This window comes from Schistocerca cancellata, chromosome 2 (assembly GCF_023864275.1).
Source record: "Schistocerca cancellata isolate TAMUIC-IGC-003103 chromosome 2, iqSchCanc2.1, whole genome shotgun sequence".
Lineage (NCBI taxonomy): Eukaryota > Metazoa > Arthropoda > Insecta > Orthoptera > Acrididae > Schistocerca > Schistocerca cancellata.
The window spans coordinates 104,402,552-104,429,655 of NC_064627.1; positions in this window are offsets into that span (position 1 = coordinate 104,402,552).

Here is a 27,104-nt window from a genome sequence, read left to right on the forward strand (position 1 = left end):
GAAAAAGGCAATGAGAAGGCAAGGAGAAAAAGGCAATGAGAAGGCAAGGAGAAAAAGGCAATGAGAAGGCAAGGAGAAAAAGGCAATGAGAAGGCAAGGAGAAAAAGGCAATGAGAAGGCAAGGAGAAAAAGGCAATGAGAAGGCAAGGAGAAAAAGGCAATGAGAAGGCAAGGAGAAAAAGGCAATGAGAAGGCAAGGAGAAAAAGGCAATGAGAAGGCAAGGAGAAAAAGGCAATGAGAAGGCAAGGAGAAAAAGGCAATGAGAAGGCAAGGAGAAAAAGGCAATGAGAAGGCAAGGAGAAGTCAAGGGAAAGAGTAAGGAAGACAGTGAGGTGGAGAAGAGCAAAGAAAGGAACCAACAAAAGGAAGGAAGAAACGAGAAGTGAAAAAACCAAAAAGACCACGATTATAGGTCGTGAAACCGTCCGTCTCCGGACGCAGGCGCTAACTACCCCCGTGAGGGGGATGGACTCCTTTTAGTCGCCTCTTACGACAGGCAGGAATACCTCGGGCCTATTCTAATCCCCGGACCCGCAGGGGGAATGCTAACCGTGGTGGCCAGAGGAGGTGCGAAAATTCATCCTGGCACTTTCAGAACCAGTCTGGACTATGCGAGCAGTGTGAACATGTGACCTAACGTATTGCAACACAGCTTCATCATTACTGAACGAACACTATACCATGGGCTGGATTTGAGCAGCCAAAATCGTCAGGTAATCCTTGGCAGCAATGTATTTGCATCATTAATGAGTGGGTTTCAAATTCTATCTATCACCGTAATTTCCAGGCTATCAGGGCACCTCCCTCCCTCCCCCCCCTCCCCCCCCCCCCCCCCCCGACACCCTTTCTTCCACCACCTTTGATGGTGACAGTGTTCGCGAATGTGACTTTTGTGCGCTACTTTTGCAACTACCATCCCATTATTTTTTGGCACAATCCTCTGCAATGAGCCTCCGTCACGATCATTTAACGGAAGCTTTCGTCTGCGTTGTGACTTACCGAATGATACCAAAACGTAGACTTTCACGGCCGGAAATATCATGTCTATTATAATTATCCGGGATGTTATGCCGTGGTCGGTTGATGAATTCTGTGTCAATTCCCAATGTGCGTTGAGGCAACCACGCAGAAACCATAGTGACGTACAGGTTACTGAAAAATCCAAGGTTCTCCTGCCGTTTGTTAAAAATGTAACGGAAAGAATAGGGAGGATCTTGAAGCGGAATATTACCGCAATTTACAAGCCCACCAGGAAGATACAGGAATACCTTAAGCCTGCCAAGGACGCTCGCAAACCATTGGAAAAACTGGAGTGTATAGGATCCCATGCAGCTGCGGAGATGTTTATGTGGGTACCACTAAAAGAACTGTTTCTAAACGTTTGGAAGAGCACAAGGGCAATTGTAGAAGAGGAGAAACGTAACGATGAGCTGTTGCGGAGCATGCTTTCCAGCCAGGGAACCACAATATTCGTTTCGAGGAGACGCCAAGCACTAGCGGCAACAAGCGGATATTACGAAAGGCTCTACAGGGAGGCAATCGAAATCGCTAAACACCCTAATAATTTCAACCGAAAGGAGAAGGGCCTGAAATTAAACGGTATATGGATGCCGGTGTTAAAGAAGGTGCCGGCCGCGGTGGTCTAGCGGTTCTGGCGCTGCAGTCCGGAACCGCGGGGCTGCTATGGTCGCAGGTTCGAATCCTGCCTGGGGCATGGGTGTGTGTGATGTCCTTAGGTTAGTTAGGTTTAAGTAGTTCTAAGTTCTAGGGGACTTATGACCTAAGATGTTGAGTCCCATAGTGCTCAGAGCCATTTTTTTAAAGAAGGTGTGTACCACCCGTCCACTTCTGGGTGCTGGCAACGCCGATCGACGGCGACGGACAGCGGCCAATTGCACTGACGTTTTCAAAACACGTGACGTCACGCCGCGGCGCGGGAGCCCGCGGACACAGAATTTAGCGGCAGTCAGTAGCGAGCCAGTGAGTGTGTTGGGCATTCCATCGAGCTACGGACCCCCTTGAAGATGTCTCCGGCAGTCGGAGACGAAACGTTGGGAATTGACACACAATTCATCAACCGATCACGGCATAACAGCCCGGATAATTATAATGGACATGATTACCGAGTGATGTTTTCCCGCTTTACCTGTATGCGGTGCAACTCTTCCATACTGCACCAATTGAAACACCAAACATTTCGGTTACCCTGGTTACGGAAAACCCATATGACGTTAGTCCGTTGTGGTTGCCCCTACGGTACGGCTATCTGTATCGTTGAATTGGTATGATAAGCAAAATGCGTGCCTACAAGGTTGTCTACGGTTAGAAAGGACTATCTGTAAAAGTTTGAAATCATTTAGCCCCTACATAAAGCACTCACAATCACACAGAACACGGTTTGAATACGACTGGCACATGCAAGCTATTGGGGAAGTTCCACACATGCAGTTCGTGGCCAAATACTACAGCGTCACCTGCAGGCTTGTCTAGCATCTGCATTTATGTTCAGGCATGTGTTTCACGGGGTGTTCCCATACTTTTTTCCAACCTCTGTGTATCCATATCAACAAGACTAATGAGAAAGTGTCTGACAGAGGGTTCATAGAATGATTTTCAGACTATTTCTCGACAGTTCCGTTTTCGAATAGCAAGAGCGAGAAATAAGTATTTTACGTTCAACCTTAGGTTTATTTTATTAAGATTGTTATTTTTCCCTATTTAGGTACGAGTCAACCAATAATTCTGGCATTCGGAGGAGAAAGTTGGTGATAGAAACTTCGTGGAAAGAACACATCGCAAGGAAAAGTGCTTTTGGTTTAGTGATAACATATGCGACACTCGCTCCCCTATATCACGATAACACACAGTGAGATGCCTTTCTTAGTACTTTTTCGTGTTCTCCGCCAGACCAATATGGTGAAGATCAACTTTCAGCGAAGCAGTACTCAAGCAGAGAACAGATAAGCGTAGTGTAGGCAGTGTGTTTTGCAGATGTGTTGCATCCTCCAACTGTTCTGCCACCAAAGTGAAGGTTTTTTTCACCTTTCCAATTACACGTCCAGTGCAATGATTGCAATTTATGTTGTTCGCCGCGCGGGATTAGCCGAGCGGTCTCAGGCGCTACAGTCATGGACTGTGCGGCTGGTCCCGGCGGAGGTTCGAGTTCTCCACCGGGCATGGGTGTGTGTGTGTTTGTCCTTAGGATAATTTAGGTTAAAATAGTGTGTAAGCTTGGGGACTGATGACCTTAGCAGTTAAGTCCCATAAGATTTCACACACATTTGAACATTTTTCAGTTGTTCGTAATTGTAAACCCTAGGTATTTAGTTGAACTGACAGTCTTTAAATTTAATTTGCGTAACTGATCTTGTAACTGACATTTAACTGAGTTATTTTAGCACTTATGTGGAGGATATTATTCTTGTACTTATTATTTTATAGAGTCAGTTGATACTTTTGAGTACCTTGTATAATTATTCTGCAATTCGTTGTGATAACATAATGACTTCACTAGAGAAAACGACAGTCATCTACAAACCATATAAGAGAGGCGCTCAGTTTGTCTCCTAAAACGCTTGTATTGCTTAAGTAGCAGAGCACCAACAGCATTTCCTTGCGAAACCCCATATATAACTTCTGTTTCACTAGATGACTTCATGTCAACTATTCCACTCTGATTTCCTGCTGCCAGGTGTACACTACAGGTTTCGGGAAATAATTCCCACTATCAAGTGCGTTTTTCATGTACTATGATATTTTCAACTGTGATGTTTGCGATTTGTGAGGCAGTGCACTATTCGTGTGCCTTTACTGTAATATGATCACGCAAAAGTTCGAAATTACCGTATAGATAAAGCTCAATTTTGAAATTACTTTCGGATTTATTATTGTCCTCTTATGTAGAAATTCACATATATCAGTAGTAAGTTTCACAGTTCACAGTCCAGAACACGTTAAACATGCAAATGTACGTTCCACAACGGTTTCAATTCACATGTTTATCTCATCCACTTCTGCTTGAGGAATTAAATTAGGCCTCAGTGAACTTCCGATGTTATCCACAAGGTCATTTATATATATTGTGAACTGCAACGGTCCTACGACACTCACCTGCGCCACACCTGAAATCACTCTTACTTCGGAAGACTTCTCTCCATTGAGAATGACATGCTGCGTTCTGTTATCTAGGAACTCTTCAATCCAATCACACAATTGGTGGTCTGATAGTCCATATGCTCTTACTTTGTTCATTAGACTGTGGGGCTGTATCAAACGCCTTGCGGAAGTCAAGAAACACGGCATCTACCTGGGAACCCGTGTCTATGGCCCTCTGAATCTCGTGGACGAATAGCGCGAGCTGGGTTTCACACGATCGTCTTTCTCGAAACCCATGCTGATTCCTACAGAGTAGATTTCTAGTCTCCAGAAAAGTCATTATACTCGAACATAATACGTGTTCCAAAGTTCTACAACTGATCGACATTAGAGATATAGGCCTATAGTACTGCACATCTGTTCGATGTCCCTTCTTGAAAACGGGGATGACCTGTGCCCTTTTCCAATATTTTGGAACGCTACGCTCTTCTAGAGACCTACGGTACACCACTGCAAGAAGGGGGGCAAGTTCCTTCGCGTGCTCTGTGTAAAATCGAACTGGTATCGCATCAGGTCCAGAGGCCTTTCCTCTTTTAAGCGATTTTAAATGTTTTATATCCCTCTGTCATCTATTGCGTTATCTACCATTTTGTCATCTGTGTGACAATCTAGAGAAGGAACTACAGTGCTGTCTTCCTGTGTGAAACAGCTTGGAAAAAGACATTTAGTATCGCGGCCTTTAGTCTGTCACCTTCTCTTTCAGTACCATTTTGGTCACAGAGTGTATGGACATTTTGTTTTGATGCGCCTACCGCTTTGACATAAGACCAAAATTTCTTAGGATTTTCTGCCAAGTCATTACATAGATCATTACTTTCGCATTCGTTGAACTTCTCTCGCTTAGCCCTCCTCAAACTACATTTCGCTTCGTGTAATGTTTGTATGTCTGCAAGGCTTTGGCTATGATTATGTTTGCTCTGAAGTTCCCTTTGCTTCCTTAGCAGTTTTCTAACTCTGTTGTTATACCACGGTGGCTCTTTTCCATGGCTTACGGTCTTGCTTAGCACATACTCATATAATGCATATTGTACGATGGTTCTGAACTTTGTCCACTGATCCTCAACACTACGTGTACTTGACATAAAACTTTTGTGTTGAGCCGCCAAGTACTCTGAAATCTGCTTTGTGTCACTTTTGCTAAACAGAAATTCTTCCTACCTTTTTTAATATTTCTCTTTACGGCTGAAGGTCTAATATGTTATCGCCATGAGTGGGTTCCCTGTTTAACTGTTCAAGGTAGTTTTTAGATAACGCACTTAAAAAAATTTCACTGGATTCTTTATCCCTGCCACCCGTTATAAACGTTTGAGTCTCCTAGTCTATATCTGGTAAATTAAAATGTCCACCCAAAACTATAACATGGTCGGGAAATATACTCAAAATATTTTCCAAATTTTCCTTCAGGTGTTCTTCCACAACAGCTGCTGAGCCAGGGGCCTATAGAGACATCCAATTACCATGTTTGAGCCTGCTTTAACAGTGACCTTCACCCAAATTATTTCACATTTCGGATCTCCGTCAATTTCCTTCAATACTACTGCACCTCTTATCGCTATAAACACGCCTCCCCCTTCGCTGTCCAGCCTGTCTCTGAGGTATACATTCCAATCTGAGTGGTTCTAAACACTATGGGACATAACATCTGAGGCCATCAGTCCCCTAGAACTTAGAACTACGTAAACCTAACTAACCTAAGGACATCACACACATCCATGCCCGAGGCAGGATTCGAACCTGCGACCGTAGCACCCACGTGGTTCCGGACTGAAGCTCCTAGAACCGCTCGACCACAACGGCCGGCTATAAGTTTGTACGGGAATTTCCGAACACACTGTACAGTTAAAATGTAAGTTGGTATTTAAGTAAACGATGACTTGTGATAGTAGGGAAGTGTGTTTACGGAAATAGTGTAGCATTCGATATCGCCTGTTTTCGCCAAACAGAAAATAGGGGAGTAATTGTCGAAAATAATGGACTCATTCGTATTCTTATTGTGTTGTAATAATTATAGAGCCCGACTGAAGTGTGCGATATTCTACTTACAAGGCGGACGCTGCATGAAAAGCTGCACAGCGCGCACTGAGGCTAAACTTAATATCCATCGTAAAGTCAGCTTGCCACTATATACACTGCCAGGTATTAGATCCTTTGTAGTGAACTTGTGCTAGTATTGTTATGCCACTGACATTCCTGTAATGTTTTTCTGTTTATCTAATCTAGCGGTATAATCTCGATATTGTGACAGTGTTACGCAGTTGCGTGGAATGCGCACGTTGCTCCTCGTACGATACGAGCGTATGCCCGTAGGTGACACGGAATGTGCGCCGACTATTACACACTCAGTCTCAGAAAAAAAAAACAGAACACCTTGAACTTCTAGAGATAGGACGTTGATAAACACAGGTCATATACATTAGTACGTTCTGAATAAATGATTGACATTTGAACTATATCGGCCAGCGGGTTCGAGGTCAACATCGATATCCCGGAACAACACTACCTGCCGGTAAAATGTGCCTGCGGCTTTCGTTGTCGCTGTAAACCGAAGATAATGAACCAGTGTTACTTGAGAGACGTGCAATATGCTTCGCAGCCGTATCCATGAACCATACCGTCAAATCAGTGAGTTTGAAAGAGGGCGCATTATTGGCATGAGAGAATGTGATGTGTCCGTCCGGGAAACTGCTGCTGTGTGGGACGAAGTGGAACCATGTAACACATCGTACACTATCAGCGGTGACAGTCTGTCGCCGTTTATTATGACATGGGTTACGTGCGTGTTGTCCACTTTTGCGCCTACCTTTGACGAATGTGCACAAACATACTAGACGGCAATGGTGTATGGAACGACGTCACTGTGGATCAGATAGTGATTTTGAACGAATCCATGTTCTGTTTGTTCGAAAATGATGACCGCATTTCGATTCGCCCCAAACAAGTGAGTGGCATCACAGTGACTGCATTTGTACAAGACATACAGCGCCAATCAGGCCTTTTGGTGTGGGGTGCTGCTGGGTACAACCACAAATCACGCTGTTACCAGTGTGTACTACATGAATGACATCCTGCGACTCGTAGGCATGCCATTTCTGCATAACATTCTAGACGCCAAATTTCAGCAAGACAATGCACGACCACACGTCGCTGCACGAACACGTGCCTTATTGGCGTCACAGGATGTCAGTCTTTTGCCCTAGGCCGCCAGATCACCAGACTTGTCGCTAATCGAAACTGTGTGGGATATGGTGAAAAGACAGGTGCAGCGTCAACCACCACAGATGAACTTTGGAACCAGGTGAATGCAGCGTGAATGGCTATACTACAGCACAGTATTCATGCCTTGGTCGCGTCAATACCATCACGCGTGAAACGTGTTATCAGCACCCATGGCAGACCCTGTGCCTACGATGCAACACGAGAGTAACTGAGGTGACTGAAATGCTGATCGTTTCTGCAGAACATACTAATGTGCATGTCATGTGAATATGAACGTCGTATTTCTAGTCGTTCAAGGTGTTCTGTTTTTTTCTGAACATGAGTGTAGTTGTATCGGAAGGTGTAGCATGACAGGTATGTGTCGCTCCCCAGAGTTAAGCACAAACTAAGGCGTGATGCCACACGGTTAAAATTGCGTTTGTTTACTGCAGGTGCATTAAGTGATGTCCCTCTGCGAAAAAAGCAGTCTGACACCTGAGCAATTGTTAAACGGTTGCCGAATCTCAGATGTGAAAATGCTTGAAAACACAAACCGAATACTGTCTACATGCCTTTCGAGTGTATGGCAACTACGCGCGGACGCTTTATCTTTTAACATACCCCGAAGATAAAAGTCATATTGATTTAGATTTAGGACATTATTATTAAAACACCTCTTAGAAGTGTCGTGGGCAAAATGGCAGAGTGTGCTCTTGAAGCAATCTGCTTGAAATAGTTCAAAAATGGTTCAGATGGCTCTGAGCACTATGGGACTTAACATCTGAGGTCATCAGTCCCCTAGAACTTAGAACTACTTAAACCTAACTAACCTAAGGACATCACACACATCCATGCCCGAGGCAGGATTCGAACCTGCGACCGTAGCAGTCCCGCGGTTCCGGACTGAGCGCCTAAAACCGCTAGACCACCGCGGCCGGCTTTGAAATAGTTGTTCGACTTTTTGTCAGTTCTATGAAAAAAAAAGATTGCAGTGAAATTTTGACTTAACTGCCAGAAGCTGTGGGTTAGAGGAACATGATCGGTGCTATTATTCGCGATGCACTACCTGCACACCACTCTCCTGTTATTACATCAGGCATAGGCTGTGTATATAGCTAATGAGGATCTTCACAATTCAAATTGTTTTGCAAGTCCACGCACCCCAATAAATACAGTGATGCCTCGTCAGAGAGTGTCGCCGTCAACCTCGCTATCAATCACGTACTACAGTAGCAAGTTGCAGAATATTTGTCGTGTAATAGCCCCCGTAGCAGTCACATGCTGCACCATCACCACTTTGTAAGGTTCCACTTTGAATCAGCGGACAGGTCTCCGAGCGGATACGACTGATACACGTCGCAGAGTAAAATTCTCGGACTTGAAACTTCCGGGCAGATTAAAACTGTGTGCCCGACCGAGACTCGAACTCGAGACCTTTGCCTTTCGCAGGCAAGTGCTCTACCATCTGAGCTACCGAAGAACGACTGACGCCCGGTACTCATAGCTTTACTTCTGCCAGTATCTCGTCTCCTACCTTCCAAACTTTACAGAAGCTCTTCTGCGAACCTTGCAGCACTAGCACTCCTGAAAGAAAGGATACTGCGGAGACATGGCTTAGCCACAGCCTGGGGGATGTTTCCAGAATGAGATCTTCACTCTGCAGCGGAGTGTGCGCTGATATGAAACTTCTGGCAGATTAAAACTGTGTGCCCGACCAGTCGTGCTTCGGTAGCTTAGATGGTAGAGCACTTGCCCGCGAAAGGCAAAGGTCCCGAGTTCGAGTCTCGGTCCGGCACACAGTTTTAATCTGCCAGGAAGTTTCATATCAGCGCACACTCCGCTGCAGAGTGAAAATCTCATTCTGGAATTCTCGGACTTCTTCCTAAGGGTACTCCTGACTCGTCTAATTTATTCTCGGTTAAAAGCTCGATGTTGTAGTTGTTTTGCGTGACACTGTGCCTCTTTCTTAAAATTTCTGAACTACTCAACGTGTTATCGAATTATTTGGAATCGTAATCGGGAAATTTTCATATCAATGCAAGCAATTCAGTACAACAGACTATAATCGATAGTTCGTGTAAATTGTAGTGGACGGAAACGTCATTTATCGCGGATACCTAGCCTTGTGCAAAGTCTCTAACCACTAGAAAAAAGCACAGATCACTCCTTTGTATAAGAAGCTTGACTTCCGGAAGGCGTTCGATACAGTTCCGCACTGTCGCCTGATAAACAAAGTAAGAGCCTACGGAATATCAGACCAGCTGTGTGGCTGGATTGAAGAGTTTTTAGCAAACAGAACACAGCATGTTGTTATCAATGGAGAGACGTCTACAGACGTTAAAGTAACCTCTGGCGTGCCACAGGGGAGTGTTATGGGACCATTGCATTTCAAAATAAATATAAATGACCTAGTAGATAGTGTCGGAAGTTCCATGCGGCTTTTCGCGGATGATGCTGTAGTATACAGAGAAGTTGCAGCATTAGAAAATTGTAGTGAAATGGAGGAAGATCTGCAGCGGATAGGCACTTGGTGCAGGGAGTGGCAACTGACCCTTAACATAGACAAATGTAATGTATTGCGAATACATAGAAAGAAGGATCCTTTATTGTATGATTATATGATAGCGGAACAAACACTGGTAGCAGTTACTTCTGTAAAATATCGAACGATTTGAAGTGGAATGATCATATTAAATTAATTGTTGGTAAGGCGGGTACCAGGTTGAGATTCATTGGGAGAGTCCTTAGAAAATGTAGTCCATCAACAAAGGAGGTGGTTTACAAAACACTCGTTCGACCTATACTTGAGTATTGCTCATCAGTGTGGGATCCGTACCAGATCGGGTTGACAGAGGAGATAGAGAAGATCCAAAGAAGAGCGGCGCGTTTCGTCACATGGTTATTTGGTAACCGTGATAGCGTTACGGAGATGTTTAATAAACTCAAGTGGCAGACTCTGCAAGAGAGGCGCTCTACATCGCGGTGTAGCTTGCTCGCCAGGTTTCGAGAGGGTGCGTTTCTGGATGAGGTATCGAATGTATTGCTTCCCCCTACTTATACCTCCCGAGGAGATCACGAATGTAAAATTAGAGAGATTAGAGCGCGCACTGAGGCTTTCAGACAGTCGTTCTTCCCGCGAACCATACGCGACTGGAGCAGGAAAGGGAGGTAATGACAGTGGCACGTAAAGTGCCCTCCGCCACACACCTTTGGGTGGCTTGCGGAGTGTAAATGTAGATGTAGATGTAGAAAAGGCAGGACTCCGTCCGCAGAATGAAAACCGATGTTCTTAAAGAGGGACTGATGCATAACCCTTGAACTTAAGTTCGAACGTCATATGTTTCCTTGAAACAGGAAAGCTTCTGACCACAAATCAGCATGGTTTTAGAAAGTATCGCTAAATCTGTGGTGTCACCGCCAGACACCACACTCGCTAGGTGGTAGCCTTTAAATCGGCCGCGGTCCGTTAGTATATGTCGGACCCGCGTGTCGCCACTATCAGTGATTGCAGACCGAGCGCCGGCACACGGCAGGTCTAGAGAGACTTCCTAGCACTCGCCCCAGTTGGACAGCCGACTTTGCTAGCGATGGTTCACTGACAAATTACGCGCTCATTTGCCGAGACGATAGTTAGCATAGCCTTCAGCTACGTCATTTGCTACGACCTAGCAAGGCGCCATAACCAGTTACTATTGATGCTGTAAAGCATGTACCGTCAAGAGCGATGTTCACCATTTATGGATTAAAGTTAAGTATTCCACAGCTACGTCCTTTTTTGCTAGTCTCATTTCCTTGACCTGTTCCAGACCTCACCCCAGCCTGCGTGAGCTAAAACGCGTGCCTTTCGGCTTCCTCTCATAGTGGGTTGGCTCTCTTGCCAATCCACAACAAAATCGGCTTACCCTTTTCTCGGATATCCTGCGAACCATGGGCGAAGCGCAACGAGCAGATTTTAAGTTTATAGACTTTCGGAAAGCTTTGGACTCGGTGCCTCAGTGTAGGTTGTTAACGACGATCTGAGCTTGTGGAACAGATTGTCAGATAAATATATGGATGACACGAAAACCAGTTATAGAACCCTATAAAATGTCCTGGACAGCGAAGTGTTCAGCGGAGACAAAGGGAGCGATAGGACTGACCCATGGAAGTGTGATACGACCACTCTTGTTCTCCAGATAAATAACGATTTGACGGGTAGGCTAATGTCACTGCTAATTGCTGATGACACTGGAGTTTAGAGAGAAGTGGGTAATTTCCAAGAATGTTTGCCTATCGAAGCCGCGGGTGCAAACGATATATATCGAACGTGCGATTGTAAATCGATCACGCGGCTGTGGTGGCGGGCCTTATGAGTATATTTATAGTGGTCACTACAGCAACGACAAAAGAAGAGCGTTGCTAAAATACTTGTAATTACAAGGAAAACGGCTCACCTCACTCGTCGTCGACGTTGTCATGAGAAAGTTCGTTTGATGTGTATGCTACGGGAAGAATTCCTTTTTCGCCGTAACCTGGGTAGACTCTTCCGATGTCACGCAAAAAATTTGGTATTGTCATATGCGTTAATTTTTCCTTGTAACCACTAGTTATGGACATACAGACACTGAAACACATAGAGTTCGTCTCTTTCTCCTGGACGCCCTTCTCTTTTAATGGAAGATTTGACTCATTTCCACAGGCGCTCGATGTTCTGCGTGTGCGCACTGGGATCGTCTGAAGACACGACCTCTACAGAGCGGTTGACACACTCGTGGTTGAATCCCTCTGCTTTCAGTGTCCTGTAGGACTGAGAGCCGTCTGTAATCACTTTACTACCGGGCAGCATAAAGTGCTTTATCAAACCGGCTAAAGTTACCTTCTCTCTGCACAGCACTCTTACAACAAAGCGCTTCCGGGACTCTCGTTCTATACCACAGAATACCCAAATATGTTTGCTTTCATTCTGTAAAGGTCGTCCTCCTGGTTTTTCCTTGTTACTATGTGCGATTCGCCCACTTCAACAACTTTATCTGGTCCGCCGATCGGTACACAGTCGTTCGTTATTACTACAGAACACACTTCTCTGCAAAACCCGAAATAGTCGCACACGGTATTAGTAGATAAGTTAGTTCCCGATGCTGTTGCTTGTGGGGTGTAGACCCTAATCCACCACAGTCGCGTGATAGATTTAGAATCACACGTTCGATATATATCGTTTGGACCCCGCGGCTTAGATAGGCAAACATTCCTGGAAATTACCGGGAAGTGTCTTCTTTGAGTGACGTAGCAGGATGTGGGATGATTTAAACTTAATTTTAATTGATGTGATGTATGACAGCTTTCTCTAGATGTAGTTTATATAGTTGAGTAGGAATCAACCATGTAATGTTCGGTCACAATGTTAGTGGTGTGCTGCTTGACACAGTCACGGGGATTAAATACCCACGCATAACGTAGCCAAGCGATATGAAATGGCAGAAGCACGTACGGTCGGTTGTAAGAAACGAGAATTGTCGAATACTGCTTGCTAGTAGTATTATAGGAAAGTGTAGCTCATCTATAAAGTGAAGTTACGATAGGAAACCTGTGCGATCCATTCTTGAGTACTTATTGGCTATTTGGGATCACCACCAGGTCGGATTAAAGGAAGGCTTCGTAGGAATTCTTAGGCACACTGCTAGATTCTGTTACTGGGAGATTCGGTCAAATTGAAAATATTACAGAAATGTCCATGCAATCAAATGGGTTTCTCTAATATGAAGATAACGTTTTTCTAAACGTTATCTTCATATTAGAGAAACCCATTTGATTGCATGGACATTGATTGATTGATTGCAATTGAGACTGGCTGTAGAAGATTGTACTACCACAAGCGTGCATCTCGCATATGGACTGCGAAGACGTAAGAAATCTAAGCTCGCGAAAATATATAGGTAGTCGTTTCCCCCTCGCTTTATTTTCCAGTGGAAGAGCAAAGGAACTGTTTGACGTTGCTACAAACTACCCTTCGACATCCAACATTTGGTGGCTTGCGCAGCATGTATGTAGATGCATAAAGGAAGAACACAGATGAAACGTATACTCGATTGCACAGTACACAAACACACACATATGCACACACACGTTGTTACCCGACATACCACACGCCACCAGACCTTCCGAAAAACAGGCCAGAACGTAATGAAGTGATTTAAAGTCCGGCTACAAATGTATCTGCGCCATCTTATATTATATATAAACTATTGCGTAGTGCATGGTCTAGTGCGCTTCCTATTATACTGCGTATTGTGTTGTATACGAGACTTCCTGTATATAGGAGTACGTGATGAGATGATTCGATTATTTATTTATTTTAAAGCAGTAATTAAAGGCAGTTTCTTTTATTTTTGTTATTAGAAGAATTATATTAATCACTAGTTCTCTTGTAGTCTAAATTTCTGATTTATGTAAATGTTTAATTCTTCGCCGTTTGCTGTTCCTTTATTAAGTATTGGAACTACCTAGACGGGATGTTCGTAAATTCCCGTTACAAATTTCTGGGACTTGTCGAGGTGAGTGAGCACATAATATTTTGAATAGGAACCCATGTCCGGAAACGCCGTCAAACAACGCTCCAGAGTGTATGAATGCAGAGTCTCGCGGCGGTAACATCGAATAAAATGTTCTCTGGTTTCCAACCGCGTCAATTGCTTAAAACTACACGAGCTTTCGGCCAAGCACTCCTTGGCCATTGTCAAATGTTATAGCACCAAGGAGTACTTGGCCGAAAGCTCGTGTAGTTTTAAGCAGTTGACGTGGTTGGAAACCCGAGAGCATTTTATTCAGTGCTACAGAGACTCAACGTTACAGGCACCAGCGCCTGTAAATGTACAGGGTGTTTCAAAAATGACCAGTATATTTGAAATGGCAATAAAAACTAAACGAGCAGCGATGGAAATACACCGTTTGTTGCAATATGCTTGGGACAACGGTACATTTTCAGGCAGACAAACTTTCGAAATTACAGTAGTTACAATTTTCAACAACAGATGGCGCTGCGGTCTGGGAAACTCTATAGTACGATATTTTCCACATATCCACCATGCGTAGCAATAATATCTCGTTGTCTCTGAATGAAATTACCCGAAACCTTTGACAACGTGTCTGGCGGAATGGCTTCACATGCAGATGAGATGTACTGCTTCAGCTGTTCAATTGTTTCTGTATTCTGGCGGTACACCTGGTCTTTCAAGTGTCCCCACAGAAAGAAGTCACAGGGGTTCATGTCTGGCGAATAGGGAGGCCAATCCACGCCGCCTCCTGTATGTTTCGGATAGCCCAAAGCAATCACAAGATCATCGAAATATTCATTCAGGAAATTAAAGGATTCGGCCGTGCGATGTGGCCGGGCACCATCTTGCATAAACCACGAGGTGTTCGCAGTGTCGTCTAAGGCAGTTTGTACCGCCACAAATTCACGAAGAATGTCCAGATAGCGTGATGCAGTAATCGTTTCGGATCTGAAAAATGGGCCAATGATTCCTTTGGAAGAAATGGCGGCCCAGACCAGTACTTTTTGGGGATGCAGGGACGATGGGACTGCAACATGGGGCTTTTCGGTTCCCCATATGCGCCAGTTCTGTTTATTGACGAAGCCGTCCAGGTAAAAATAAGCTTTGTCAGTAAACCAAATGCTGCCCACATGCATATCGCCGTCATCAATCCTGTGCACTATATCGTTAGCGAATGTCTCTCGTGCAGCAATGGCAGCGGCGCTGAGGGGTTGCCGCGTTTGAATTTAGTATGGATAGAGGTGTAAACTCTGGCGCATGAGACGGTACATGGACGTTGGCGTCATTTGGACTGCAGCTGCAACACGGCGAACGGAAACCCGAGGCCGCTGTTGGATCACCTGCTGCACTAGCTGCGCGTTGCCCTCTGTGGTTGCTGTACGCGGTCGCCCTACCTTTCCAGCACGTTCATCCGTCATGTTCCCAGTCCGTTGAAATTTTTCAAACAGATCCTTTATTGTATCGCTTTTCGGTCCTTTGGTTACATTAAACCTCCATTGAAAACTTCGTCTTGTTGCAACAACACTGTGTTCTAGGCGGTGGAATTCCAATACCAGAAAAATCCTCTGTTCTAAGGAATAAACCATGTTGTCTACAGCACACTTGCATTTTGTGAACAGCACATGCTTACAGCAGAAAGACGACGTACAGAATGGCGCACCCACAAACTGTGTTGTCGTCTATCTCTTTCACATCACGTGCAGCGCCATCTGTTGTTGAAAATTGTAACTACTGTAATTTCGAAAGTTTGTCCGCCTGAAAATGTACTGTTGTCCCAAGCATATTGCAACAAACGGTGTATTTCTATCGCTGCTCGTTTAGTTTTTATTGCCGTTTCAAATATACCGGTCATTTTTGAAACACCCTGTATGTATATATAGGGTAATTCCTTGATGATGTTACAAACTTTCAAGGATAATGGAGACGAATAAATGTGCAAATTACAGGTAAGGGTGCATGGTTCGGAAACGAATGAGTCGAAATTTACAAGCGAAAAATCTTTCTGATACCCCTGACAGTGGAATGCATATACTATTGTTGCCAAGAACGTAGAGTATCCAGTTTCCGGAAGTGGTAGTAGGTTGAACCAAAACAATAAAAAATGTCCAGTAAACACGAGATCTAACGTGCATACTTGAGAAGCTATGAGCACATGTTAATCTTCGCTAGTGTGAAATACACCTTCTCTATTTAACAAGTGCTCATAAATATTAAGGTATGCATTTTAGAGCCCATGTTTACTAGCCATATTTTCTTATTTTTGTCCATACTACCATCTCTGAATGTTGCGTAGCCTACAATCTTAGCAACAACAGTACTGTTACATGTTTTACATTGTCAGAGGTATCAAAACTGTTTTCGCTTATAACTTCCGACTCGGAGGTTTCCGTACCAGGGTTCCGTACCGCAAATTGATACAGTTATCCTTCTCTATCAGCCTTGAAAGTTTGTAACATCATCACGGAATCACCTTGTATATACACACATTTACACACGCCGGCACCTGTAACTTTGATTTCCACAGCGTGGTCGGGTGACGTTTCCAGACGTGGGTTTCGATTCAAAATATTGTGTACTCACTCCTTTCTACAAGTCCTAGAAGTTTTTAACGGGAATACGAGCATCTCGTGTACTCATTTTGAAGTGATTCGTTACTATCCCGTGGTATATATTCAAGAACCCCGTGTACAACATCTTACGGTAAAGCGAACCTATGTTGTGTGAGTCACCTGAAAGTGTGAATATAGACGAAACTACAGAAGTATCGGATAGGCAATTAGTGGAACAGTAAAACTAGCGAAAGTGCTTTCATTTGGACATTTTCACGTTAGTTTGACTCCCGCAAACAGAAATATTGTGAAATACTGAAGCTAGTAATTGTAGTAGGGTTACATCTCAGACTTCTGACTTCTAGGATGTAAGTTAGAATCAGTAAGAGATTTGTCAGATTGCATGCTTCAGTCCACTGAAAAATATTGCACCGTGGTCAGCAAGAAATGTAGGCGACGCTCCGACAAAAACACTGATTCACTTATCTTCCTGCAACAAGGCGCTCGCGGCACTGCACGCCCCCTGCGCCCCCCGCCTGTGTGGAAACCGTCTGTTATCTCAGCTGAGGGGGAACGTCTCGGGGCGACCAACATTTCAATGCAGCCTAGATGTATGCCAGGGGAATGTACCACTGCAAACACAATTATATATTCAATTTGCGTACGCTGAATGGGATAGGGGTAGCGAGGGCCCTCGTAGGTCGTTGCGGAAGATTTAGCTCCGGCTGCAGGGGGTGCTGGGCCGTCACGCCCCCGGCATTCCGCGGGCTCCGTTCTGCCCCCCCGCAAGCTGAGGCTTTACTTATAATCCTCTGCGGGCCCTGTGAGGACTTGACTCTAGACTCCTGTTGTCCGACAGTGTTACGCGTCAATGGAGGTGACAGCCGCACTGAGTGTGTTGAGAGCGTTACTGATAGTAAAATTATCGCAATTAATAAAATATTCCGGGCTATTATGCCGCCGTCGAAGGGATTTTCCTTTGAAACCCGACGTTTCGTCCCCATCTGTGGACGACATTTTCGAGGGGTATCGTGGCTTTGTTGCATGATCGGACATTCAACAAAGCCACAATCCCCCTTGAAAACGTTCTCCACAGATGGGGACGAAACGTCAGGTTTCAAAGTAATATCCTGTTGTGTACATAGTTCTGCCTAGCCAGCGCGTACAAAACTTTCCCACTAGAGCGCGCCCCGCTAAGCACAACAGCGCTGGCGCAGCGCTCGTCCGTCTCCGCACTACGAGATGGCGCTGCCATAGAGACGGACCAAATTCTGCTTCCGCCGATCCACGTATTAATATGTAACGCAGCCAGTGATATTGCTGCTAACGTAGAACCTTTTCTCCTCGTGGATCATGCTCGCGCAGTGATACATGAACGCACGAGGTATTATAACGAGTGTACAGACCCCCGATTAGTCATTCTGCATTTGCCTGCAACAGTCTGTATGAGTTCTACATTTGTCTGTACCACTATATAGTCAAGTTTCAGTCTGCACCTAATAAAATTACGATATTCCTGTACATAGCCATGAAGATAAATGTATAGAAACTTTTGTCAAGTATCAGAGATATATGTGAGAATAAGATTAACGTACCAATACCAAAGGAACTTCAGATAGTCAATTGGAAATTACATCCAGAACCAAGTTAAGTAATTTTCATGCTTGTTATTATTTTAATAAATGTGTGTGAAAATTAATTAAGTTCTGTTTAAAGTTGGTCACCATCAATCTGCTACTCTAAGTGTGCAAGTGGCATTTCTATCGTCTGACCTAACGGCAGAAGATAAACACGCCACGATAAGACCACGAGACATACTGCTGACACTCGCCTACTTCGTTAGAGCTACAAGTCAAATAATCTGATGGTGTGTGTACTGAAGGTCTTACAGTACGCACACCACATATCCCTTCGACAGCGGCATAATAGCCCGGAATATTTTCTTAATTGTGACAATTCCGGCTGAGTTTACATTTTACAATAACATCATCAACACAGTATCCATACACATTATAAAAATGGATGTATATATATATATGTTCCACATCTCCTCCTAAACCACTGTACCGATTTCAACCAAACTTCATACACATAACACCCACTACCTAGAAAGAACCGCTGCGACGACAGAACCGCTTACCTCTGTAACAGGAGGGAGTGGAAGTGAAAAGGTAGTGTAGTACACTACTCGCAAATATCCATATTTTATTCATTATTTGAGAATGAGAGCCCTTAGTGACTTGCAACAAACTTTACATATAATTTAAAAACTTTGCTAAACCTTCTCTTGCTTAGAACCCCCGCAAAATTATGGAAGGAAACAAAATTTCTCGCTTACTACATTTTAGCTGTCCACGAAGTAGCATTGCTACATGAACCATGACGTTTTAGTTTATTATTTCTTTACTACTAACTATTCGAAACACGTTTCACACATACTATCCGCATACGAAGCTCAATGTACTTTTCTGTCTTGTATGACACATGGTTCACGAGACATGTCGTCATAAACACTGAACTGGGTGAAACCGAAACTGCAGGGCGAAATCCGCCAGAAAGGCATACGAAATACGTTAAATATACAGCTCAACAAAAGTTTGGAATACGAGAGTTTACTACAATGTGTTCTTATGACACACCCATTAAGGTTTTTACAATACCTTATTAACAAAATAAACTCAATTCCTTCTGAAAACAAAATGAAGACTTTTTTAGTTACAAAAAATCATTACGAAACGTAGGACGCTGTTTCCTAAGTGTACATCATGAAAACAAAAACAGCGAAAATCTTCATCTCACGATGATGATTATCGGTCTGTAGTACTGAGTTCGTCCTGCCCGGACAAAGGTTAATTTTTCACTCTGCGATGCTTGTTCTGGGTGAGCCCATGAAGTTTATCTGGCGGTATGAGGCTCCACTTCTCACAGAAAAATTCTGGGGTCCTGAAGATTGTCACGTATATTAGGACGCTGTACAATGCCATCTTCAACAGATGCCACGCATGCTCAACTGCATTCATGTCCGGGGACTGTGCTGGCCAATGCATTCGGTTGATGTTACATCTTTGAAGATACCGAGGCAATGATAGACTACGATGCGGCCTTGCATTGTCACCGACAAGGATGAAGATGTGACCGACTTCACGTCTTTAGGACCTCAGAATCGTTGGAGGGACGGTCAGATTGCCGCTGGTTGGAATTAGAGGGGTCAACGATTGCATATAGAGTGGAGTGAATACTATAAAAGCAGACATTCCTGCTAATCCTGACTATAAGTAAAAAAAAAGAAAAATCTAAATTACTTACTTTAGGACAACTAGAGGAAGTAATAAGAAAACAACCAATAAAATAATCGTCAGTACCATAACTCATAAAGATCGGAGGACTTTTACTCGAACTCCGCCTTTTTCATTTATTAATCGTCTTTGCGTACAATCAGGATCACCGATAAATGGTTAACGGTAACTATCTCTTCTATATTCAGAAAATATGAAGGAAATATACCCACAACCTGCAGATGTATAACGATGCTAAATTCAGGGTGTAAACTCTACGCTGTTATCTTGAATAACCAAATGAAGCCAACAGCAGAGTCTATATTGGGTGAAGACACAATGGCTTGCGGAAAATGAAGCTTGTGTTCGCAGTGTATTTACTATGAAGCAGCTAGCGAAGAGAGGAAGAGAGAACAATTTTTCCACCTACATGAGGTTCGTGGACTTAGAGCAGGCCTTCGGTAAGGTAGACTTACAGGAACTATGCAATATAATGGCTCGACGGGACTGCCCTCGACACATAATAATGTGTGCGAAAGGTTATGTAATGCCACCTGCGTCCTTTATAGAGTCCCAATATCTCCCCATGCGATTTCCATGTTTTTGGAGCACTGACGAGACACATTAAAGGCTGTCTATTTGTTTCCGACGAAGAGGTGCAAGCCTCAGTATAATCATGGTAACCTAGGCAGCCACATTTTTCCACGAAGGCATTGACTGCCTTGCCTCATTGTGTCAAATCTATTAACAGTTAAGGCTACTACTGTTGAAATAATAAACAGCTGAATTACTTTTTTCCATTTGTTTCGTCTAAATTTTTACTGCCCCTTACACTTTGAGATCTCAACATTAATGCCGTTTTCTTTTCCCATACTGGATATATGCGAGCAGAAACTTAAGTTTTCTTGAATCGTTGCAACGATATCGAGGCCGTTACGAAAACGCTCGGCTATTATTTCCGTGTAAATGATTGTCACTCTATATATTACTGCAAAGTTAACCTGAAAGCAGTACTTACCCAAAACAGGAACAAATTTTCTGTCTCTTCTGAGTGTGTCACCCTTCTTCAAGTCATATTTATAAAAAAAAAAAAAATCGTGGTGGTCACGATAAATACTCACGTCTGCATCGTAAAGAAGGAGATTCCATCCTTTTAATCGCGAAGGTAACAGCTTCTTTTGTTTCGATAAACTTAAAAAACGAACAAGATTATTGAAATTTCACTGAAACAAAAAGTATGGCTCATTTGATTCACAGGAGTGTTTAAGGGACGCAGTTTTGTCATTTTGAAGTACAAGTCTTATAACAGACGTCAGATTAGGATATTGCAGGATTTTTTTTTGTTTACGAGAGGGATTCCAACCTTTTTTGTTGTTCGAAAATAATAACTGTCGATGTAGTGTCCACTGGTTCCCACCAGACCTTGGGAACAGAGAAGGAAATGTGATGTGACTATCAGAAACAGTGTGTCAGGGGTATAATACTTGACGAATAGCATATTGGTGGCGGGGGCGGGGGTCTCAGTTCTTTCCCTGCTAGCCAACCTTACACCCGAAATGAAATTAGTATTAATTTTTTTATAAGAGTAGTATGTCTCTGTTTTCAGAGTTACGTTTCAACAGATATAACAAAAAACAATTTACGCTATCTACACAGTTGCGAGACATTCCTTCTGAATAAACGCGAATAACAAACCACATTCATTCATGAACTATAACAAGCAATTACTTCCAACAGTTGCCAGAATCCTCAGTGACGAGATCCGAGTGACAACAAACACAACGTGATTCTACGTGTTCAAGCGTGGCTGGTCGGCAGTGCTGTCAATCCACCTTCGCATCCTGGAGGTAGATTTCTGAAGTGGGGTCATGTATGATAATTCCTTGTACATATTTAAATTATTTTTCAACAACTAAATATATAAAGTAGTTTAGTTGTCACAAAGGTTTAACCAATGTGCAGCTCCACAATAAAAGAAGGGAAAACTTCATAGCACATGGGAGTATAATTACAATTGGGATCAAGTTAGGAAATAACATTAAAGCTGTGTAAAAATTATCGATTTTCTTTGTGTATTAATAAAGAGTAATTATAAGAGGGTAAAATAGATTATGGTATTTAGGTATAATTGTGACTAGTCGTTCGTGACATATAGTACGTGTATTTTCCATTCCAAATGATAATTGCGATATAGGGATGTAACAGTTACGTTTTGATTGTGTTTTACTTAATTTTAAACAAGCCCACAGTAATGCATTAGTTTTCCCGAATTGCAGTTCCAAATCTGAGTAGACAGAAATAGCTACAGAACCGATTTCATCGGGATGGCGCACGTTACCAGACTATTGATAACTTGGCAGAGAACACGGAAGTGTTTTTTGTCTCTCTGTGCATCTGTCAGCTGATCTAGGAATTGAAATTCTATGATCAGTAATATAGATCCCCGTGGGTACTGCAAATAGTTATGAACGTGCGTAAAAAAAGTTGTGTACTGAAAAATTTCTCTGTAAAATAATATTTTTCACAAGAAGATGTAGCACTCATTCTCCTACGAGAAATGGTTGAACCTGAAATTGTGTGTGTTTTGAAGTGAACTGAATTAAAATCTACGTTTACTACAAAGTTTTATTACAAATTACTCTACGGAGAGTAAAAAGGCTTACAGCCTACATGAGTATATCATTAAATTGTGAAGCAAATTATTTCTCTAGGCGTACAGCAAATCACTGTGCTCTGTACAACTCTTGCTATGAGTTTTCGTGTGAAGGAGTGAATCCGATGATCTGTGGTAGCCCATAAAACCTCGTGCTCTAGCCACTATGTAATTTTAAAAGCAGTGCAAAGAAAATGCATTACGCCCGATATTAAAAGTCCTGAAGTTTGCTTTTAACAGGGTGAATACCTAAAGTTTGCCCTTTTAGCGGTGTCGCGTTTTTGTCTCATTTAACAGCTGAATTTTTATCTCCCCTAGGGCCCATTATTTTTGTTACGAATTCTTTCTGCTCACACTGGCCGAGGCACGCGGCGATATTTTTAAGCGAGAGAGCTGGGAGATGGGGTGACGGGGTGCTCTGTCCCCTATTACTGTAACCGCATTGTAATTCTTTTTGGCTTTTTTCCCCGGAGAACTTAGTATCACTGCAGACATAAATCCCTGTGCAATGTGAGGGGGAGGGGAGTTTGGAGGTGGGGGTGAGTTCTCGTTAAGGCGCCAGTCGCTGTATTCTCAACATTACATACCAGCTTTCTCTCCACCACTTTGCTGTTTCAAGCTGATTATACTCCTCAGCACGCAATTTAGGGATGGGAAAAATGACCAATTAAAACCGATACTGGTACTTTAGGTAAGAACAACCTGTATTTTTTGGTTCTTGTTTGGTCTGTGATACCAGGTCTTATTTTTTAATAATAACTGGGGAAGAAAACCGAAATATTAACTAGCCATACTAATCGTTGCAAAAATTTTAATTTTTGAATAAACTTTTTCGAAAAGACGAATAATTTTCAATTGCAAAATTTCCGTTGCTTTGAAATATTGGCAGAAAATCCAAAGAAATTTTGATCTTATATCAAAGCGGTAAGTGGATCAAAACAAAATGTCCAGACACTCTGCAACCAAAGTGGTACTGAAACATAGGATGACAGACTAAAGGCCGAAATGCTAAATGTCTTTTTTCAAAGCTGTTTCACACAGGAAGACTGCACTGTACTTCCCTCTCTAGACTGTTGCACAGATGACGGAATGGTAGATATCGAAATAGACGACAGAGGGATAGAGAAACACTTAAAATCGCTCAAAAGAGGAAAGACCGCTGGACCTGATGGGATATCAGTTCGATTTTACACAGAGTACTAGAAGGAACTTGCCCCCTTTCTTACAGCGGTGTACCGTAGGTCTATAAAGGAGCGTAGCGTTCCAAAGGATTGGAAAAGGGCACAGGTCATCCCCGTTTTCAAGAAGGGACGTCGAACAGATGTGCAGAACTATAGACCTATATCTCTAACGTCGATCAGTTGTAGAATTTTGGAACACGTATTGTGCTCGAGTATAATGCCTTTCTAGAAATCTGCTGTGTAGGAATCAGAATTGGTTTCGAAAAAGATGATCGTGTGAAACCCAGCTCGCGCTATTCGTCCACGAGACTCACAGGGCCACAGACACGGGTTCCCAGGTAGATGCCGTGTTTCTTGACTTCGGCAAGGCGTTCGATACAGTTCCCCACAGTTGTGTAATGAACAAAGTAAGAGCATATGGACTATCAGGCCAATTGTGTGATTGGTTTGAAGAGTTCCTAGATAACAGAACGTAGCACGTCATTCTCAATGGAGAGAAGTCTTCCGAAGAAAGAGTGATTTCAGGTGTGCCGCAGGGAAATGTCGTAGGACCGTTGCTGTTCACAATATACATAAATGACCTTGTGGATAACATCGGAAGTTCACTGAGGCTTTTTGCGGATGATGCTGCGGTATATCGAGAGATTGTAACAATGGAAAACGGTACTGAAATTCAGGAGGATCTGCAACGAATTGACGCATGGTGCAGGGAATGGCAATTGAATCTCAATGTAGACAAGTGTAATGTGCTGCGAATACATAGAAAAAAGATCCTTTATCATTTAGCTACAATGTAGCAGGTCAGCAACTGGAAGCAGCTAATTCCATAAATTATCTGGGAGTAGGCATTAGGAGTGATTTAAAATGGAATGATGATATAAAGTTGATTGTCGGTAAAGCAGATGCCAGACAGATTCATTGGGAGAATCCCAAGAAAATGCAATCCGAAAACAAAGGAAGTAGGTTACAGTACGCTTGTTCGCCTACTGCTTGATTATTGCTCAGCAGTGTGGGATCCGTGCCAGATAGGGTTGATGGAACAGATAGAGAAGATCCAACGGAGAGCAGCACGCTTCGTTACAGGATCATGTAGTAATCGCGAAAGTTTACGGAGATGATAGAAAAGCTCCAGTGGAAGACTTTGCAGGAGATAAGCTGAGTAGCTCGGTACGGGCTTTTGTTGAAGTTTCGAGAACATATCTTCACCGAGGAGTCAAGCAGTGTATTGCTCCCTCCTACGTATATCTCGCGAAGAGACCGTGAGAATAAAATCAGAGAGATTAGAGCCCACACAGAGGCTCACCGACAATCTTTCTTTCCACGAACTATACGAGACTGGAATAGAAGGGAGAACCGATAGAGGTACTGAAAGTACCTTCCGCCACACAACGTGAGGTGGCTTGCGGAGTATGGATGTAGATGTAGATCATGGAAAATGTGGAAAAGCGATCAGTGCCATTTTAATAATAATTCCGACAGCAACGAGCAGCAAACACATGGCATAAAAATTGGTACAGCATCGCTGAGACAATAATGTACATGTTACCAAGCAACGTGAGGTATTAGGCGGTGCGCGTGTACACGCAGTTTGCGAGACTTTCTCTTTATGGTGTGTACAGTAGTTCCTCATTGTCGTAGTCGGACGTCAGTTGTATTACCGAAAGGTACCATCCCAAGTCAGGAAGCATGTTACGAAGTGCGGTATCAGGGAAATACAACACTCCATTTGCTTTAAAATATTAAAGACGAGAGGAGCCTTAACAAATTTGCGATCTTATGTGAGGCGCCAGCTAAAAACCCGCTGGGCAGAACAGATGATTAGGACTGTGGAAAGGGCCAAATAAGGTTGGGGTCAGTTTCACCTTGAAACCTTCCCGTCTCCTCTATATCTCTTGTTACACAACCTTCCCTTAGGATTTCTATCTCTTGCTTAATAATAACAAATGAAATCTTCCTCTTTGAAACTAATTCTCTTTCTCAATCTTCGCATACAAATTTAAATGCTGCTTATTAGAAGTGATTTTGTGATTATTTCGACGGAACATAGAATGTGTCGTCGTCATGGCCCTCAGTCGTTACCTGCAATAACTCAAAACTGTTCCTTACCTTTTTTACTGTTACTGGATCGCCATCTGACTGCTACATCGAACTACGACATGAATATGCCCACTCTGTTTTACTATACTCTATTAGCTGCTGGTGGGCTGTTATAATAAGTGGCTGCATTTATTACCAAAGCTGACGTCATTCATTAATAGCAAAGCTGACGTTATTCTTTAATTCATTTGACTGAAGTTAAGTAATTCATAGTTAAACTTTACCTTGACAACAATAACATTTTGCAAAGTTTTACATTGATGGTTTTTGGGGTGGATTATAATCAGTAATGCAATATTGCTGGCAAAAATTAATTATATTCTGAATGAACATATTTTACAAGCGATAAAATAGGACTTACATTTTACAGTAATCTTACAACTAGCATTGCGCAAACATACCTTCAGTAGTCTTGAGTTTCTAAAAAAAAATAATTCAATAATATTAGTTCCTCTTATGATAATAGTTAGCTGATGTCTCTGTATATCCGTTTATAATATCTTGTAAATCATAGCTGGTGGCTGGCAGGCACACCGCTCCTCTCAACCTCTCGCTTCACACCTGCTACCGACTCGCTTCACATCTCGCTCACTACCGACTTCCTACGAACGCTAAAGTGCGGTCTCTCCCGCCAACAATGCTTTCTGGTGCAGACAATCCCTGCTACCGTAACAAAATGTATCAATGCGCGGTCTTTCGCTCTTTTCTTAAAATGTATCCATGCGCGGTCTCTACCACCCTTTTTAAAATTATATCAATGTGCGGTCTCTCGCCGGCCGGGGTGGACGAGCGGTTCTAGGCGCTACTGTCTGAAACCACGCGACCGCTACGGTCGCAAGTTCGAATCCTGCCTCGGGCATGGGTGTTGTGATGTCCTTAAATTAGTTAGGGTTAAGTAGTTCTAAGTTCTAGCGGACTGATGACCTCAGAAGTGAAGTCCCATAGTGCTCAGAGCTATTTGAACCATTTTTTTGCTGTCTCTCCTGCCAACAATACTTTGGTGTAGACATTCCCTGCTACCACAATTATTTCCAACATGACAAATATTAATTATTCCTACTTAATCCTAATAATAAAACATAAACGTCTTTCATAAATTGTGGTTTGACAATAGGCAATATAGAAATATACACGTCTTACAACCTTAAAATTGTAATTTACTGTAATCTAATAACACATTTACCACCAAAGCGACACATAGCCGAACCTTTACAACTACGAGTTTCAAAATGCATTTCTTTCACGGCTGAAGGCCTCTAAACAAGAAATCTTAAAAATCAACAAGATAAAAACGCAGTCAAAATAGCAATATATATATATATATATATATATATATATATATATATATATATATATATATATATATATAGGCTGAAAGCCTCAAGGCAAGGGTGGAGAGAGAAACAGAAACAAGATGCAATACAAACGGCTGAAGGCCCACAGTAAAATTTTCAAGATTTTAAATTAA